The sequence below is a fragment of the Lissotriton vulgaris genome, chromosome 3_1 (genome assembly GCF_964263255.1).
Source record: "Lissotriton vulgaris chromosome 3_1, aLisVul1.2, whole genome shotgun sequence".
Classification (NCBI taxonomy): Eukaryota; Metazoa; Chordata; class Amphibia; order Caudata; family Salamandridae; genus Lissotriton; species Lissotriton vulgaris.
In genome coordinates, this window is record NC_141689.1 from 1,379,945,664 (window position 1) to 1,379,966,066 (window position 20,403).

The following is a 20,403-nucleotide window of genomic DNA, read 5'->3' on the forward strand; positions in this document are numbered from 1 at the left end:
CGGCTTATTAAGGACTTGAGGTTCCAAACAGAACCTTAAGCTGAGCCAGAGACTGGCTTAAGGCTCGAGCCTGGCTCGAGCTTTTGAGTGGCACCTCCACCTCTACTCTATGCCTCTCCCCTCTTCGCACCTCCACTTCAATCCACGATACTCCACACCACTCTACTCCACTCTATGCCACTCTACTCCACTCCTCTCAACTCTACACTCAATCAATCAATCAATCTATCATATTATTTGTAAAGTGCACTACTCACCCGTGAGGGTCGCAAGGCGCTGGGGTGGGGAAGCTGCTACAGCTCAAAAAGCCAGGTCTTGAGAAGTTTTCTGAAGGTCAGCAGGTCTGGGGTCTGTGGTAGGTGGATGGGGAGGGTGTTCCAGGTCTTGACGGTGAGGTGGGAGAACGATCAGCTGTCGGAGGTCGCTCTTCGGAAGCAGGGGACTGTGGCGAGGGAGAGGTCGGCAGAGCGGAGCTGGCAGGTGGGGGTGTAGAAGCGGAGTTGTCTGTTGAGGTACGCTGGTCCGGTGTTGTCGAGTGCCTTGTGTGCGTGGGTGAGGAGCTTGAAGGTTATCTTCTTGTTGAACCGGGAACCAATGCAGGTCTCTCAGGTGGTGTGTGATGTGGCTGCGGCGAGGGTTGTCGAGGATCAGGCGTGCAGAGGTGTTCTGGATGCGTTGGAGCCGTCTCAGGAGTTTGGCCGAGGCTCCGGCGTAGAGGGCGTTTTTGTAGTCCTACCTGCTGCTGATGATGGACTGGGTGACCGTTCTTCTTGTTTCAGTGGGGATCCACTTGTAGATCCTGCGGAGCATGCGGAGGGCGTTGAAGCAGAAGGAGGAGACAGCGTTGACCTGTTTAGTCATGGAGAGGGTAGAGTTGAGGATGACCCCTAGGTTGCGTGCGTGGTCGGTGGGTGTTGGAGTGGTTCCCAGTGCGGTCGGCCACCAGGAGTCATCCCAGGCCGAAGGGGTGGACAGAGGATGAGGACCTCTGTCTTGTCCGAGTTCAGCTTCAGTCGTCTGTTCCTCATCCATTCAGTGACTGCCTTCATTCCTTCATAAAGTTTGGTTTGGGCGGTGTGGGGGTCCTAGGTGAGGGAGAGAATCAGCTAGGTGTCATCGGCGTAGGAGATGATGTTGAGGTCGTGTCGTCAGGCGACGTGGGCGAGCGGTGCCATGTAGATGTTAAACAGAGTTGGGCTGAGGGATGAGCCCAGGGGTATGATCTTGGTGACTTCGGAGCGGAAGGGGGGAACGGGGACACTCTGTGTTCTGCCGGAGAGGAAGGAGGTGGTCCAGTCCAGGGCCTTCTCTTGGATCCCGGCATTGTGGAGGCATGTTCGTAGTGTGTGGTGGCAGACCGTGTCGAAGGCAGCTGACAGGTCCAGGAGTATGAAGGTCGCAGTTTTTCCATTGTCCAGCAGGGACTTGATGCCATCGGTGGTGGCGATGAGGGCACTCTCGGTGCTGTGGTTGCTGCAGAACCCGGACTGGGAAGGGTCCAGGACGTTGTTCTCCTCGAGGTAGCGGGTCAGTTGTTAGTTGACGGTCTTCTCGATTACCTTTGCCGGAAACGGGAGCAGGGAGATAGACTGGAAGTTCTTGAGGTCCTTGGGGTCCGCCTTGGGTTTCTTGAGTAAGGCGTTGATCTCAGCGTGCTTCCAGCTCTCCGAGAAGGTTGCTGTCTCGAAGGAGGTGTTGATGACTTTCCGGAGATGGGGTGCAATGGATGTGCTGGCTTTGTTGAACATGTGGTGTGGGCATGGGTCTGACGGCGATCCGGAGTGGATGGTGTTCATGATCTTGATGGTGTCGTCGTCGTTGATGTTGGTCCAGGAGAGCAGGCGGTTGTGCGGATGGTGGTCGCAGGCGGAGGTCTTAGTGGTTGTTGGGGCGGTTGCGGTATTGAAGCTGTCATGGATGTCTGCGATCTTGCGGTGGAAGAAGGTGGCCAGCGAGTCGCACAGGTCTTGCGAGGGTGGGATGTCATTGGCTGGGGTTGGAGAGTTCCTTCACGATGTTGAAGAGCTCTTTGCTGTTGTGTGCGTTGTTATCTAGGTGGTTTTTGAAGGAGGCCCTTTTGGCGGATCTGATGAGGTGATGGTGTCTGCGGGTGGCGTTCTTGCGGGCTGCGTAGCTGTCCGGTGTTCGTTCGCGGAGCCAGATCTTCTCCAGCTTTCAGCAGGTATGCTTGGAGGCCCAGAGGTCTTCAGGGAAATAAAAACAAGTCTGGGCAAGAAAGCAAGTACAGGTACAGGGGAATAAAAACAAGTCTGGGCAAGAAAGCAAGTACAGGCACAGTGGAATAAAAACAAGTCTGGGCAAGAAAACAAGTTAGGCACAGGGGAAAAAACAAGTCTGGGCAAGAAAACAAGTACAGGCACAGGGGAAAAAAACAAGTCTGGGCAAGAAGCAAGTTAGGCACAGGGGAAAAATACAAGATTAGGCAAAAACAATGCAGGCAGAGCCGTGCAGCAGCGTGGGGAGCGACCTGCCTGCGAGCAGGGTCAGAGGTCACACTGTGCCACTCTACATCACTCCACTCTATGATACTCTGCTCTAGGATACTCAACTCCATTATATGCCACTCCACTCCACACTATGCCACTTTAGTCCACACTATGCCACTATACTCTATGATACTTTACTCCACTCTACGACACTTTCCTTCACTCTATTCAACTCCACTCTGACACATTACTCCACTTTACGCTGTGGCTCTCCGCTCTACGGCACTCCAATCTATGACACTGGTTTACAACTCTATGCCCCTCCACTCTTCATCACTCCACTCTATGACACTCTATACCATTTCACTCTAGGCCACTCTACTCGATACAACTCCACTTTACACCACTCTACTCCACTTTACAACTGTCTAAGCCACTCCATTCTATGACATTTCACTGTAGTCCACCCAACTCTACGGCACTTCTCTCCATGGCACTTTACTCTAACAACACATGTAACGACCTTGATACCAACAGCGCATTTGAGTGCACAGCAGCGATAGACGCAGTAGCGTTTTAATTGATCCCGTTTTGCATTTTATTTTGTTTTGGTTGCATTTTACCTTGCTTTTAGCCAGTAGCGTCGTCCCTCACTTGCACTCTAATTGTTTCTTTCACCGCGCTTTGGCGGGTCCCTGGGTTCCCCGGTTTCCTCCTAACTTTGGCCGCCATATTGGGGGTAGTTTCTTGGACGCCTGGCGGCGCCAGTTGTGCTAGCAGACCAGCTGTCACAAGGACACGCTGGCCTCCATATAAACGGAAACCTTTTACGCGCAGCGTTCCCGCGCAGTGTTCTCGCCGTAGTAACGCCGGAGTCACGCCAAAGTCCAGCCTGTCAGCGTCCCGGAGGCTACCGGTGCAACGGGTTGGGCTGGTCTACGTGTGTTATCTACTCCTGTCGTCACTATGCTCCGTTATACGTCGGTGGAGCTCCGGTCCCTGCAAAGGTTTGCGTGCTCCTGTCACAAAGTCTTCCCGGGTCGATATAGGGGTAAGAGGCGGTGTCCTGGCTGTGGGTGGTTGCCTGGCAATGCCCTGGCCACTATATCTGACAGGGAGGCTGACAGCGTGAAGAATCTTTGTCTGCTCTTAAATACTAGATCACTGAGCAGACATGCTATAAATATTTACGATCTCCTAGTCACGGAAAAGCCTCTATGCTTGATGTTGACAGAGACGTGGTTAGGGGAGCTTTCTAATCACGATATTGCCATGGCAATTCCCCCTGATTCTAATATCTTCAGGCAAGATAGATTGAAAGGGAGGGGAGGTGGTGTGGCACTTGTGGTGAATAAACTCGCCACCTGTTCCACTATTCCTATGGATGTTATCACTGGATGTGAATCTCTTGCCTTCTCCATAGCAATCTCGCCTCACCAATCCTTTAAAGGGCTCTTAGTCTACAGGCCCCCTCGATCAGTAGGCTCCTTTTTTGATGAGCTCCAGGCGGCAGTTTCTGCACTGGTGCTGAGATCCGAACACTGCATACTGGCTGGAGATTTTAATCTCCATATGGATGATGGTTTTGACCCAGACACAATCAAAATGCTTGATGTCACGGCTCCTTTGGGCCTCTCCCCGTATCTTTCTGGACCGACGCATGAAAAAGGCCATACCCTGGATCAGGTCTTCTCCACTATCTCTATTGAGATGCTGACACCTCTCCCGGTGCTCTGGTCGGATCACAGGCTGGTCAAATTTTATGTGTTGGGGGCAAAAAAAACATCTAGTGCTGCTCTTCGCCAATTGTGCCAAGCACCTAGGGCGTATCATCGGGTGACTCCAGAAATGCTGGCACATCCCTGCCCTATGACGGGAGACCTGGAGAGGGACTTAGACTCGCTGTAAGCGTGGCTGAAGGACAGGCTGGACGATCTTGCCCCTGTGATGGCCCCCCGAAAAACAGCCAAACGGGTTTCTGCCCCTTGGTTTACTGAAGCGCTAGCGGCATCGCGACGGCAGTGCAAGGTGGCAGAGAGGGCTTGGCGCTCACAGTATGACTCTGCGGCCAGTCTTGCTCACAGGACGTCTGTTAAAGCTTATCAGCGCAACATCCTCCTCGAGAAAAAAGGTTACTTTGCAAAGAGGATTGAGACTGCCTCGAATTCCTGTAAAGAGATCTTCACTATCGTGAGGGAATTCATGGCCCCTCACACTCTTTCAACTCAGGCAGCCCCTTCTGAGCCGTGGGTAAGTGCCCTTGCCAACTTTTTCACCACCAAGATACAATCGATCCAGGACTCTTTTCCCCTAAGGGTGGCTGTATCATCTTTCAGCATTGAGGGCGGGTCTGATTTAATAGCCTGCTCGGTTCCGGTTTTGGCAGACTTTCCGCCACTCTCAGCTCCCTCGTCCCTGGAACTTATGGCCAAACTTAAATCTGGACCGCCTCTTGACCCGTGCCCCGCCAAATTTTTGGCGAAAGTGGCGGAAGTCATTAATCCTATGGTTAATCCCATTCTGAACCTTTCCTTGAGTGGGGGGGGGGGTGGTCCCGCAGGCCTGGAAGCAGGCGATGATCATTCCTCTACTCAAGAAGCCTGGTCTGGATCCTGAGGTTTTGGCCAACTACAGGCCCATCTCTCTCCTGCCCGCGTTTGCTAAGATCTTGGAGAAGCATGCGCATATTGTGCTCTCCAATTTTTTAGAATCCCACAACTTGCTACATTCCACCCAATCCGGCTTCCGTACCAACTTAAGCACCGAAACGGCGCTCTTGGAAGTTTCTGAGGCAATCAAGGAGGTTCTGGATTCAGGAGGCAAAGCTATGCTTGTGATGCTTGACCTGTCGGCGGCGTTCGACACCGTCCCCCACGAGGGTCTCCTCGCCAGACTTCATGAGATCGGTCTGAGGGGGACGGTGCTCAGCTGGTTTAGATCTTTCTTGGCTGGCCGCCGACAAACGGTCTGGGCCTCTCCTTGCTCTGCCGTGATGCCGCCATTGGGAGTCGGAGTCCCTCAGGGCTCAGTGTTGAGCCCGACTCTTTTTAACATCTTCATGACCCCTTTGGCGGCACTGGCGGAGTCATTTGGGGCCCAGATCGTATCCTATGCCGATGACACCCAGCTCCTCTTTACCTGTGGGAAAGGAGCAGATTTTGATGGAGAGAGTATCCGCAGCTGCCTTGGGGCTGTTTTTAACTGGTTCCATCTTAACAGCCTCAAGTGTAACTCAGATAAATCTGAGGTACTCTTCTTCGGCTGCCGGTCGGACCCAGACTGGCAGGAATGGTGGCCTGTCAACATGTTCCCTCCAGCAGGCTCCTCTCAGCTAGCCAAGAATCTGGGGATTAAGATCGAATGGCCTGACGTTGAGATCACAGATCCTGAGCCTAACGGGTACTTGTTTTGGCCTCCTCAGGATGCTCCGCAAGTTTCTTCCTCTGCTCCCGGAAGATCATAGGAAGACCACGGTTCAGGCCTTAATTGGCTCGAGATTGGACTATTCTAATGTCCTTTATCTCGGCCTGCCGGAGTATCTCCTGCAACGGCTGCAGGTGGTCCAGAACTCGGCAGCACGGGCCATTTTTGGCCTCCGCGGGCGAGCGAGAACTTCTGGCCTCCTGCAGTCACTTCATTGGCTGCCTATCCGGAAGCGGATAGTTTTTACGGCCCTGACTCTGGCCCACAAGGCGCTTCATGCTTCTGGAGCGAAATATCTCCGAAAGCGGCTAGCCTTCTATCGTCCTATCCGTTCCCTAAGATCCGAGTCTCTGTTCCTTGCCGTGGTCCCTCGAGTAAAAAGGGCACGCATTGGGGGCCGGTCTTTCAGGTTGCTGGCGCCACAGCTCTGGAACACTCTGCCCGTGGCACTGCGCAGCACCTCCAATCTGTTGGCCTTCAGGAAGGGCCTTAAGACTTGGCTTTTTACTCTTTAGATATGCTCTCTTCCTTTAATTTCTGGCCCATTTTTTCTCTCGTTATGTTTTCTGCTACAGGTCTATAATAAAGCGCCGGGACACTCCTTGGAGTAGCCGTGCGCTATAGAAGTCCAATATAACATAACATAACATAACTCTGCTCTGTGCTAAGCCACTCTTCTCCACGCAATGCCACTGTTTGACATCCCAATACCAATGCATAGGCGAGACCTATTGGCTTTTACAATGCTTGTTGCTTTTTTTTCTTGCTGCAAGACACATTGCTTCCATTAAAGATACAACCTTTTGTCGTCCTTGGCAACGACCCAGCCACTGCTGAGGTTGAGTGCCCCCTCTCACTTCCAGCGGACTTTGCTGAAGTACAGACTCAAAGCAAGCGACAGCTTTGGCAAATCCAGCCGGTCTGGATTAAAACTGAAAATACAAGCCAAACCTATTGGCTTTGCTGATGCTTGTTATTAGATGACATCGAAAGTTCACTTAACCTTCCATATAGTGAGAAACTGGTGGACACAGACAAATAAATACACGGTTAGGCCGTAGTAGCGCAGGTCAAAGGTCTGGAACTAATTCTTTCACTTGTAAGGGGTCACACAGACACCCTTGAGCCGGGATGGTGCTACAGTGAAAGAAATGGTATTTGTCTTTGAAATGTAATGGATAAATGAATTGCTGTGTTATGCTAAGGGCTTATAATGTTCACAACATGGTGAGATTACATGAACTTTGTGCTCGTGCAAAAATGCAGTAAATGTTATTTTCCACCATTTAGGTCCTGACGAAATGGGTGAGAAGATAAAAAGGGCTTTATTTTATCACGTTCCCTGCACATCTTTCTACCACCACAAAAAGAGGCAACAAAGACTGAATCAATTGCTAAATATACACAACGTTCTGTGTGCTTATAGATTATTTTATGCATGTAAATAACTGTTTTTAACACAGAAGAATCTTAAATCATGAATAACATCCCCAAAAGATGCAAAATCATATGTTGCAGTATGCATGCTGAACTGGAAATGTACAGGAACATTTTTATTTCCCAAATCTAAATTCATCTTTCACATTTTTTAAAGTGGAGTAAACTGCATTTTTTCATTTCTTATACTAAATACGATATAGAAGAGATAGTTCAGTTTTGTTTGACTGATTGCAAAAAAGCACCTGCTCCATTTTGCACATTTGCAAAATATATGTAATGTGGCTTAAAAACTGAATTCAAGAGCACTCATAGTAAAAATCAGAAAGCTTTGTTCGATGGCTCTGAACAGGACTTTAAATTATATTACTTTGGTTTTCAAACATTATTTGAGTTTGTAGACTCCGGTAGAAAAACCATATTGTACTAGATCACTCCACCCGCGCACACCCTGCCTGCAGCCTGTTTATCGAGGAATTTAGCGCATTATCAGGGTAAAGAGAAAGACAGACTTGATTACTGGGAAACAGATACCTTTCTGCATCACAAATTCCAAGGACGAGACCAGAATAGCCATGCAATCTACATGCTGAGGTACTCAAAGCCAGAAAGAACACAGACTTCTCATAAACGTCAAGAATGGTGGGCATACACACTTATCCCCCTGTACGACGAAGGTCTAGAATCGGGTTTTAAAAGAGGGAAGTGGAGAAGAGTGATGGAGGGAGGTGGAAAACGACAGAGATGAGAGGGAGAGAGAGAAACATAAGTAGAGAAGAAGAGAAGGGGAATAAAGAGAGGAGGAGAGAAAAAGTGACGGGTTGGTGTTGTGTAGGGTGGGCTCTACTAGGTGCATACGATAAAACACCGAGATGAAGTTTGTTGGCAAAAACAGTAAACTGCATTAGACGTGTTACATGAAACTAATAGGAAGAGTGGAAAGAAGACAGGTGAGGCGAACTAGACCTGCCTGCCACGTATCTGGGGGTTGATCGAACAGTTCAAATTTGCGCTGGTTTATGCAGTCTTGGAGACCTGTGATGCGGTTCTTTATTTGTAGAAAAAAATGAAAAGGTAAGGGCAGTTGCCCAAATATTTTCTTAGGAGCTGAACTTGAAAGTTGGTGAATATTACAGCTGCTTAGTTTGAATTCCTTCTCATGCCTCTTTCTTCTACGACCCTACGCTTCCTATCTCTATGTCCCACTCCGTAAGTTTTTTTTAGCACTGCGTTCTCACTTTTTACAGTTTTCCTACATTTCTCTTCCTCTTCCCTTCTCCCTTTTCTACATTCATCTGACGATAAAAAATGACCCACCGTTCCCTAAACTGAGAGCTAGTGACAACCACCGGCACAAATTAAGCTCAGTTGTGGTGTGCCCGGCCCGGACCCATGTTTGCTCGCGACCCAGAGAGCAAATGCTCTCCTCGGGTATATATTTTTTTCTGTTTAGGGGCACTCGTGATTTTGACAGACAATGAGTTTATTCACGCCCCCGAAACTCAAATGATGTTGAACTTCTACCCATCGACTAAATAAAGGTAAGCTACATTTATCCCCCTCCCCCAGGCCAGTGGCCAAAGATGAGGGATTCTCACCAGCATCAACTGAGCATCGGACTTCAACATTGTGGATTCCGATAGCAGCACTATAGGGAGATGCTGGGTAAACACAACCCCCTGCCCTGACGGACCGATTTATGTGTGTGTTTATGGCTCGTTCCACACCCTAAACAGAAACAGGTCGGGTCGGGCTTGCCTTGTACCCCCTGAACAGCATCCCCATCGCGGCCTGCGGGTGGTTTGGACCTCAGCCCGCCGCTCCTCGGCGGGCTCCCTGCGCCCCTCCTCGCGCCATCCTCGCGCTCTCCCATCACCGCTCTATTTATAGAGGGAGCCGCCGAGCTTTGTCCCACTTGGTGACAGCTGAATATTTTGACCAGATATGGTTTCCATTCTGCGACCGAAGCGGCACCCCAGCATCACAAAAGATGCGTCCCGCAGACAGTGGGGTTGACAAACAGCAATAGAAAAACATGAAGGGGTAGAACCGGCACGACTTACCCCGGGAGCTCTGAGGTGGGGATGAGACCGGGCTGAGCGGACGAACTGTTGCACTGTCTCCTGGAGAAGTTGCTGCACGCGGAGTGCGGTGCTGCTGCTCCTGCAGTGCCAGCGCCGAGGGGATGGACTGTGCTGGGAGGGGCGGACGGGGCTCTCACTCACTCCCTCTCTTTCCATCTCTCTGGACAGCTCTCCTCTGGGCCCGGGCACAGCTGCTGCCACTCACTGCTGGAAAGTCCCACCCAGCTTCAGTATCTTTCTTCATACACCGTGGAAGGGCCACTTTACTACACAACTCGAACTACTTTACTAACAGTCGTATGCACTGATCCGTGCTGCTGCTGCTCCACCTCGTTCAACAGTTAGGATGACAGAGGCAGTGTGGGGCCAGGTGTGCAGGCGAGGCAGCGCGCGCAGTGTAGGCCTGGGGCTCTGCGTCGGTCTCTCGGCCGGGAGTAAGGGCTCTGTGTCGCTTCCACGGTTCTGCGTGGTTGCTTCGCAGAGCCCGGGAAAGAGAACAGCGGATGCACGAGACGAGAACGTCGGGTCTTGTTCGTGTGCAAGCACCAAGCTCGAGCTGAAGTGTCTGCCAATCAGCAGTGCCAGCGTTGACTGTTTAAATCGCCTTGAACAGCCATAAGGGCCTCACCTTGAAGTTTGTCTCGGTGCCCGGCACGCAACAACAAGTAGCTCTCTGAAACGTCACCGGATATGGATTCCTATACATTTATTTAACCCCAGACGCCAAGCTAGCCTGCTCATTTTCTCCATCTCCTTGAAAACGTTAGCTCTAATCGTTGTCTTTTTGTGTTCCATAGGAACAAGTCTAATTCCTTCGGTAACATTCTTTCTGGTGGCTACTGGATCAAACCACAAGCTATGTCAAGGTACACTTGAGGCCAGAACTAGAACTCAATTCCAAGCATCACACTCCAGGAGACTTCGGGATTTGCCACGCTCGGTGATCATTGGGGGGATGGGAGGGAGTGAAGATGGTGGGTATCTAGGCTGAGGCACTCTTTAAGCAGAAAACTATAAAGTCATAAGCTGCTTTTAAAGAGGGGAAAATACGGGGACGTTAGGGTGAAGTGCAGAATGGGGCAGAGGCCGTGGGCAAAAAAACAAACACTAAAGAAGTTATCAAACGCCAAACACTGATTTATTTGCACATAGTGCCAATATCGGCCCACTGACCATCCCTCCTACAGCAACATACATGCAGCATAAAATAAGCAGACAAGACAACTTTTTGTTGGGAAAAATTAGCTGCAGGTTTATTAGCATAACAAAATGCCAACAAGGTGGGTTATCTTACAGGCGATCCAAAGGCAAGCCGCCCCTTGCGGCCTACCACCTGATTGGCCAAACTCGCATTGTGGCCTTAGCCAATCGGTACTTAGCGGTTGTGGTAAGTGGGTAGCCACTCCCACTTCCGGTGAACCATCGGTCCACCCTCTTGCTCACGACCCCCCTTTCGAGGGGCGGAGCGTTCAAGCGACCCCCGGTTTTACAGGTTTCCAACCGCCCGTAGGATAACAAGGCGCCGTAGCACCCCAGGGTCCACCGCACAGACTTTCTGTGGATATTAGGCCTCAGCATCCTTTCTGCTCCTGAAGAGGGTACCCCTGAGTACCTTTCTGCCTCTGGATTGCCCTGTAACTCCGCCACAGCCCTGGGTGTGGCGACCGTCGCAGACAGGGCCCCCCACCAAGGCCGGCATTCCTATTTACACCCTGCTGTTTCCAGGGACACTCCCATAACCAGCAAGAATCGGGCCATGCTTATACTGGTGAAAACACCAGTGACCCTGATACCTACACCAAGACGGTGTCGAACTGCACAAAGTGTGCTCCAAGTACGCTTCAGTCTTTATGGTGAATCCACTGGGGCCCTTCCGTGTTAACGCAATATGCTGTGTCGGCGTTACAGCCCTCTAATGCCCTTGTTCGTCCTTCCAGGATACCTTCCAGCCCGAGGCCCCTCAAAGTCTATCCAACCTGTTAGATAAAGGTTGTGACGTTAATGTAGGTACACATTTAGAGCAACAAGCATAATAAAAAGCAGAGACCAAGTCAACTCATATGTATGGTAAAAGCATATCAAATCCAGGGGGGCAATCCTCCCTCTGTGTTCATTTTGCTCCAGTCAGAGAGTGCGTGCCTCAGTGTGTCTGATGTCCATGTTGGAGAGTATTTTAAAGTTAATTTAGAAATTGTGAAGCCCTCATTAAGAGTTAAGGATGATTCTTAGCCTCCTCCATGCTTCACTACAAAGAGTTAAAAGGGAAGCAGGGTGTAGTAATGTCCCTGGCTCACATGTGTGTGCTGTACTACAACAATCATACAACAACACACATGCCAATACTGATAATCATTACTCATCACTCTGCATGATCACACTTGACACATAGGGCCTGATTCTGATGCGGTTAGGAAAGCATTCCCACTTAGGGCCCAATTACGAGGTGGTTAGGAAGGCCTCCTAACAGCATTTGCTCCTTCCAAATCTGATCGGGAAAGTGTCTTCCCGACCGAGGGCCAGATTACGATGCGGTTAGGAACAAAGGCTCCCATAGAAGTCAATGGGAGTCCAACCAAATCGTATCTGGAAGCATCTGGATGCATCATACTCAGTCATTCAGCCATTTCCAAACCGATTAGATCGGGAAGATTTCCTAACCGCATCAGAATCGGGCCCTTAATGTGACCATTTGTTGACCTTTTTATTCATTTTTTGCATATAATTTTTTCTTTTCGAATTTTGCACACATTTTTTTCTTTTCATTATTATAATAAACAGTTAACCCACACGTCTTATGCCATGCCCCTTGGTGATTAAGTTACAAAGTGGGTTAGAGGCGGCAGACCCGAGAGCAGAGGACGGCCCGGGACCAGGGTTCGATTCCCGGCGCGGCAGGTTTCTGGACCAGGGTCAGCGGACTCGATAATTCTCTCGCCTCGGTGCCCACTCTGATCAGCGATCACACTCGGCAACTCTGGGCATTAGCTTGCCTCATCTTCACTAACGGCCCCACCAGACCGCCGGGGATGCCTGGTCTCACCCTGGAGATACCCATTAAGGGACCATCTCTCAGGGAAGCCAGGAAGGGTTTCGCAGCGGTCGAAGCGCCTTGGGACCCTACGGGTAAGTAGTGCGCTATATAAATGCCTATACATACATACATACAACATGAACTGAAACAGGCGCCAATAGAACGGCATACAACCCCCTCGTTCGTCAAAGAACATTTCTCAAACTAATATCTGCACACAATTAAGATTGGGTCAGAGTCTGAATACAGATAAACTAATAAAGAAGGATTTCTGGAAAAAAGAGCTCATTATGAGTTCTGTGTCCTGAGGAGAAACCTGTTAAGATATACTAGTGGGTTCGAAACTCGTCGACTGGTGTTTCACTAAACAAGTGGTTTGCACAAGGATTCACTAAGCTGGCTCAAGACATGACTGTTGAACCAAATTATTTATGAAATAAGTTTTTGATTTAGTAATAATCCACTGTTTAGTTTTGCCATGTTAAAAAGATTATTTGAGGCAGGCAAAAGCCGATCAAATGAGAAATAGGATCATTAATAACAGAACTTGAGCTTATTGTACCTGTGTGTTGTAAGTAGGTGTCTTGTCAATGTTTTGTTAATGTTTGGTTGGACAGTGTATGTAGTAGTGTAAAGAGCTGCAATTTAATTTACCATATTTGTTTTGTGTTCTTCTGTGGATTTTGTAGATTTTTGTGCTATTGTTATTATTGAAGAATTGAGGGTTTATGAAAAGAAAAAATTCAATCAAAATGCAAAAAGAACAACCATTGCCATAGCCAATAAGTCTCGCCTTTGAGACCTTATAAGTGTTTAGTTATCCAGCACAATATCCTTGGTGCAATAACATCAACTGTTGCATGGCTTAACACTTATAAGGTCCCAAAGGCAAGACCTATAGGCAATACCAATAGGCCTCGCCTTTGAGGACTAATGGTTTTGCTTTTGGCAAAGGTTGTATAGAATCGGCAACAGCATTTTTTGCCAATGTTGTGCCATCATTGGCCAAAAGAAAACTAGTCATGACTTGCCAAAAGCATATTTTCATAATCACAAGCTTATGTAATGAACTATGCGCAGATGTACGCACACTCGTATGACACCTTTTTTTTTGTGCCAAACCAGTATGAATCAGTAAATAAAAAAAGAAATTGGAGTAGTGTGAAAGCGATTTACCTACAATGACAACATCCAGCTGAAATTGTAAATAAATCAATGTGACATTATATAACAAAACATTTGAAAGGAATAATGATTAACACCTTGGCTGCTTGAGTTGATCTTCTGCTGTGCTGGGCCATAATAGAACTGGGTGTCGTCATGACGAGCTGAGCTCGTCATGAGCACAGGAGCACTGTGCTGCATGACGAGCTGAGCTCGTCATGAGCATAGAAGGGGTTAAAAGATTCGGTATAAACAAAACAACAGCATAATGTCAGAAATTCCACAACCAGACACTCCAGTTTGAAATAAAATGTTAAAGCATATAAATTGTGAAAATCGCAGAGTCAAAAGTTCATTTATTAAACCTTGAAACCATATGGCTTCTCTTGGAAGCCTGAAACGAGCAACACATTTAAAAGCAGTGCACGTTCTGTTATGTCTAGAGAACGTGCAAAAAGGTACATATGGAATCAATATATTAAGAATGCCTGGTACATGCAGGGATCAAATATTGTTCTTTGGTTGATTAAAATGCAAATAAAAATATTTTTAAAAAAAGAATGCCTGGTACAGGCGTCAGATAAAATGTCACTGCACATATAAACCTATCAGTCACCCCTATGGTAGGCCTTATCAATCCTGAAGGCAGGGTGCTGGGTTTTGTGTGAGAGGGTGCCTATGCATGAGCAGGGCCCCTCTGCAGCCTTTGGAATCTATTCTCCGGCGTTGTTCTGTGATGCAGCCAACCATACACTCTTAAGTGCATTATAACCTTGCGGTAAATGCTAACTATGAAATGGCTGCAATGAAATATATCGTGTTTGGTGTCAAACACCTTGGAATCATACCTCCTCACCAGTACTGGCGGGGGAAATATGACTACACCGGTACACCCGGTACCAGCTTCACAGAACCCTGGCATCACAAAATGGATGCTGCCAGCCACAGACGCGTGCGTGTCTGCCCTCCTGCTGCTGGACGAAACTTCGGCAGGGGGGGCTGGACAATAGGTTTCCTATCACAGGGAGGTGTGACCACCTCCCAGACAGGCTTTAGTGTATTGGGGCTGGGTGGATGCACTCTAAGAGTGCTTTGATGTCTGCACCAGGGGTACATTTGGTGTCCCTGTGCATAGTTCAGCTCAAACCAGATGCAGGGGCACTCGGCCCCTGCTCTGGAGCGAAACTGGACAAAGGACATGGGTGTAGCCACCCCTCTATCCTGACCCTCCCATAGGTGGGTCCCCAGAGTTTGTTCCACCCCTTACTTGGGTATAAAGTAGGAACCTCTGACTACAGGACTTTAGATTTACCTGGACGAAACTCTGTCATAGAATCCCAGAACTTCAACTATCTCCCTTGGAGTAAAGGAGTTACTCCCCTGCAAGGCAGGCACCAAAGACACATCTGTCTGGTTTGCAACTACACAGCTCCTGAAGGACTCAGAAGACTTTGCAACACAGGAGGTGGGTTTCCAAGCTTCCCTTAGGCCGATCCGTGCTCTCAGCAAACCTGAGATTCAAAGCCCTCGTGGGGACCGTGCAACCCGAGCCCCTGGACATGAGTATATTTGCAGCTGAATATGCTTTTTGGCGATCCCTGAGGCTGTGCTTTGGGCTACGTGAAGTCAACACCCAGAGCAGTGATTCCACTGAAGATTACTGGCCTACACTCCATGAGTGACCCGTGGGCTGGTAGTTAGTGATTCCTCTTGCGGTCCATTCGCGATCCCATGTCTGTCGACTTGTGGGTCCCTGAGAAGGGTACTGTAACTTTCAATTGGCTTACCTGGTTGCTCCAGATGGGCCCTGACTCTCCATCGCTTTGGCAGTCACCAGGCCCTTTCTGGTCCACACCGAAGCTTTTTACTCTCATCGCGTGGGTTGCTGTTGCCAAGGCTTGTTGGTCTCCGATCCGGACACCGATCCCCCAGCACTCAACATCCTTAGTGGGACAGCTCGCCTGCAGACTCTGGTCATCGTCGATGTCTCCTGGTCCCTGTGGCAGCGGAGTCAAGCTTCACCTGATCGCACCTGAAACACCCGATTGGTGAGCATTGGTCTACCGTGCCCCTGGTCACCCTGAAGTGACCCAGACTCTGTCCCCTCTGCCCTCAGGTTCTTCACAGCTCTGATCCAGGTTTGGATCACATCGGACACTTTTCCTTTCCACGGCAGCGGCACTTTGCAGCAACTCACCATTGAAAAAAGCAAAGATTCCCAACATCATTTGACACCTATGCACCCGGCTTCCCTGGGTGAGGTAACACGACTACTCCCATGCTCACATGGATGCTGGTCTTAGAACCGTCTAGGTCTAAAAGGGTTTGCTCCAAGTCCTCTCCGAAGTGTCCTTAAAAGCTAAAATTCCAACCGCGACTTTCCCATAGGATTGTACAGAGCTCGCGGCTGTGTTCTCACACTGCACGCATCCCCCGAGGGTTCCCTGTGTCACCACCTTGGGTGGTTCCTTGGGGTCCCAGTGATTCTACGTGTGCTAGGCACTGTGTCTAGTCAAGTCGGGTTTGTTATACCACTTTCTTAATATATGGTTTGGTCTCCCCCTGGGTCCCTTTGTATATTGTGCTATTTACTGTCGTTCTAGTGTTTTAATATTGTGTACCTTGCTCTCTAATCTCATAAAGAGATTAGAAGAGAGTTTTTAGTAATGAATACATATAATTTATATATACCTGGTGTGGTTCTCCTTTCATTAGGTCATTCAAGAGGTTATAATCTGGTAAACCAAGCTGCTTTACACTCCTTCAAGACTTAGCCTGAAGGCTGCTCTCCATAGCTACCACTAGGATAGCTTTCAATAAAGGTTGTCTTAAACCTATTAATCAATAAGGGTTGTTTGGACTGGTACAAGATGCCCACTGTAATTAGTGGACAGCATATACCAGGCCAATTTCTCATACCGGCTGCTCTGCTTCAAGCTCTTTCTACCTTCTAAACTGCTCGGTATGTTGTTTATGTCCCCCTACAGTTACCACGGGTGAACCCACCATCTTGTTTCCCTTGGGTCACTGGTTTTGTGTCATTATTCAATACACCGGCTCAATGCCTTGATGTATAATTTTTGCACACCCCTGTATATATTACTTTCACAGCAGTAGCTTATTTAAGATCCTGAAGAAAGCAGCAAGACTCTCTAGGTCATTGGCTGAAACATGTTGATCTAAGCCCGGTAAGGGACCACTGACATAATATCGAGCCCATTAATATTGAGTTACAAAAATATCGATGACAAAATATCGAGGGACAAAATATCGAGTTTCTATCTTCATACAGGTAAGTACAAAAATATTGACTCTAAAATATCGACTAAATAATATAGACTGTCAAAATATCGTTTTTTTTATATGTCTTTAAATTAGGTTAAAACTAATATAATAATAAATATATTTAATATAAACTTAGTTAAAATGATTAAATAAATGTAATCTTAATAAATAATTATTGTAAATTACAAAAATATATAACAAAAATAATAAATATATATATATATATATATATATATATATATATATATATATATATATATATATATATAAATACATATTATTAACTAAACATATATAATATTTTTACCGTAGCATAGCAAAATGGTTAAAATTTATTGTAACAACTATAGTGAATTCAACAGTAGAAAAACGCAGGATAGCGTAGGGGTAAAAAACTATTCCCACTCCAGTGGGTGCAACAGTAGGGAAAACGTTGGATAGCGTAGGGGTAAACATTACTATTCCCACTCCAGTGGGTGCAACAGTAGGGAAAGCGCTGGATAGCGTAGAGGTAAAAATTACTATTCCCACTCCTGTGGGTGCAACAGTAGGGAAAGCGATGGATAGCGTAGGGGTTAAAATTACTATTCCCACTCCAGTGGGTGCAACAGTAGGTAAAGCGTTGGATAGCGTAGGGGTAAAAATTACTGTTCCCACTCCAGTGGGTGCAACAGTAGGGAAAGCGTTGGATAGCTTAGGGGTAAAAATTACTATTCCCACTCCAGTGAGTGTAACAGTAGGGAAAGCGCTGGATAGCGTAGAGGTAAAAATTACTATTCCCACTCCAAAGAGTGCAACAGTAAGGAAAGCGTTGGATAGCGTAGGGGTTAAAATTACTATTCACACTCCAGTGTGTGCAACAGTAGGGAAAGCGTTGGATAGCGTAGGGGTAAAAATTACTATTCCCACTCCAGTGGGTGCAACAGTAGGGAAAGCGCTGGATAGCGTAGAGGTAAAAATTACTATTCCCACTCCAAAGAGTGTAACAGTAGGGAAAGCTCTGGATAGCATAGGGGTAAACATTACTATTCCCACTCTAAAGAGTGCAACAGTAGGGAAAACATTGGATAGCGTAAGGGTTAAAATTACTATTCCCACTCCAGTGGGTGCAACAGTGGGGAAAGCATTGGATAGCGTAGGGGTTAAAATTACTATTCCCACTCCAGTGGGTGCAACAGTAGGGAAAGCGTTGGATAGCTGTAACGACCGGATTTTCCGCCTAGATGGAATCAGCCCCTAGGGGCCCCTCTAACCCAGCCGGAACGTAATCACCTCCCACCTTAGAACGTATTTACAATGGGTATGGATATATATATGTATGTACGTCTTGTACCTAAGGATGGGGAAATAGCAATAAACATGCATAGGTCTTCTACAATATCCTATTCATACCAACTAGTCTCGCGGCCACTTGGGCCCAGACTAATCTACCCTGGGGCAGATCTGATTATATACCCTTACACACTGATCACTATCAGTGCTCACTTGACACACAATCCGGCGTGTCTACACACATGGGTCTGCAGCCCCATGTGCTCTCATTTACACACGGTTCACAATCTGGCGAACCTACGCACCGTATCCCCCCGGTGCTCTCATTTACACACGGTTTACAATCCGGCGAACCTACGCACCGTATCCCTCCGGTGCTCTCATTAACGCCGTATACTAACGACGATCACTTTCCTATGAATACTTAGGGAGGAAATCTCTCATTTGTCTACTCGGGATAAAACTACGATAATAGAAATCAGTACGACTTTCCAAATTGATATATGTGTACCTTCTGCTCTTGGCATCAAACGTTTCCTTCCTCCCTCATTTTCATTCATTTCTTACCTGATCGGGAGTCACATCCGTTCACGCAAACAATGTCTGACTAGAAGGCAAGGTTACCCCGATTGAACAAGAATACAAGGCACATGTCGGTTCACTAAGAACTGGGGTATTTATTTGCAATAAACATAAACACAATACTATGCAATGTATATTCTGCAAAGAAAAGGAAAAAGGTTAGAATGCGCGCTTAATATGGGAAAGGGCGGAGGTCACCTGGTTAATATGAAGTCGGGGCTCGGCAGTCATCGAGGTTCCCTTCTCGTCTCTGTGTCTTGGCTCGTCTCGGAATCACACCTCAGCCGTCACAGGTACACGTCTGCACCGCTAGGCTCAATCTCCTCTGCTTCCCTCCAAGTCACTGGAACCTTGCTCGCTATTAGCTACCGTCTCTCTCTCTCTCTGTCTCTGTGCACTCCGCGCTATTTCTCCTTCAGTCTTTCTCAGAGAGTCTCGGTTTCAGAATCTTTCTCGGACTTCAAAATGGCGACTGTCCGCCTCAGAAATAATTAATAGCATAGATGCTAACGGCTAGCTGCCGCCTACGAACTAACTGACTCATCGCCTAACACTTTTGCTAATATCAAAACCTGTCCCTTCATGGAAAGTTACGGCCAGTAACCTGCCGCCCACCAAATTCTTGTACCTCCCCGTACCAAGGACACGTTCCCAGCCGGCCGGCCTGAAGTTGTGTCTTCGGAGTGGAGAAAAATACAGTCTTTCGATAAGGGCCAGCCTGAACCGGTTCTCTCCAAGCGAACAACACCTTGAAACTAAAACATTACACTTGACCTAGAAAGCCTCTCAAGCTACCAGGCAGAAGGCAAGATGGAGTCTGTCCCGTTTAAGGCCTACAAGGCCCAAAATACGCATAACTCCATAGAAAATATACTAACACTCTTGCAAAAGGATGGATCATCACTAATACTTATATATCTATCCCCTAGCTTAAGTTTATAAGCCCTGATCTAAAGAAAAGGGTACGAAAATGCACTACTGTGCCTCATGGATAGGTCCTACTTATAGTCCTAATCCCTATACTATAAGGGTAATAGGCTGGAGTCATCCTCCATCATCCTCCCTCTAAAAAGGGCCGGAAAAAGTCGGTCATTACACTTCACCCTTGACTCCAGTCTATTAGCCATGTTCTACATAGAACTAACATCAGTGGAAGAATAATAAGAAACAAAATTAACTGATCTATGTCTCCCGCTAAATCTACAATATTGGAGTAGAGAAGGAATGCACTGAATAAAGCAGCAAATGGCCACTAAAACACAAACAGAAATCATAATACCCCCTAGAATCTGTCGTAAAGAATGTAAGTCAGGTAACCAATTAAAGAGCCAATCAAACCAGCCCTGATCAATATGTTGTCTAACTTCTGCAATCAAATCGTGGAGTTTGTCAATATGGGCTTGGATCGATTTAGAGTGGTCAGATAAGTTGAAGCAGCAAAGACCTTCAAAGTCAGAACATTCATGTCCATGTTTTAACAAGAGATAATCAATCGCAGCGCGGTTTTGCAAAATAGCTCGACATTCACCCTGGGCATCTAATAATAAGTCAGATAATACAGTAGAAGTCTGATTAATGGATTTGACCATCCAGCAGGCCATCTTGCCAATTGTTTTAGCGTTATAAACGGCTAAAGCCGGGACACCAATGATAGAAATAGCTAAACTAAGATACTCAG

General features: G+C 47.6%; 1 protein-coding gene across 2 annotated transcripts in view; it reads right to left on the reverse strand.

Moving 5' to 3' along the window:
• Nucleotides 1-9,925, reverse strand: part of TMOD1 (tropomodulin 1) — a 725,670-nt gene extending 715,745 nt beyond the window's left edge. The window contains exon 1 of one of the 2 annotated variants that reach the window (XM_086961851.1): nucleotides 9,371-9,925. The gene's annotated coding sequence lies outside the window, so the exon portion shown is untranslated. The remainder of the gene's footprint in view (nucleotides 1-9,370) is intronic. The other variant, XM_086961850.1, reaches the window with a different exon arrangement.
• Between the last annotated feature and the right edge of the window lie 10,478 nt (nucleotides 9,926-20,403).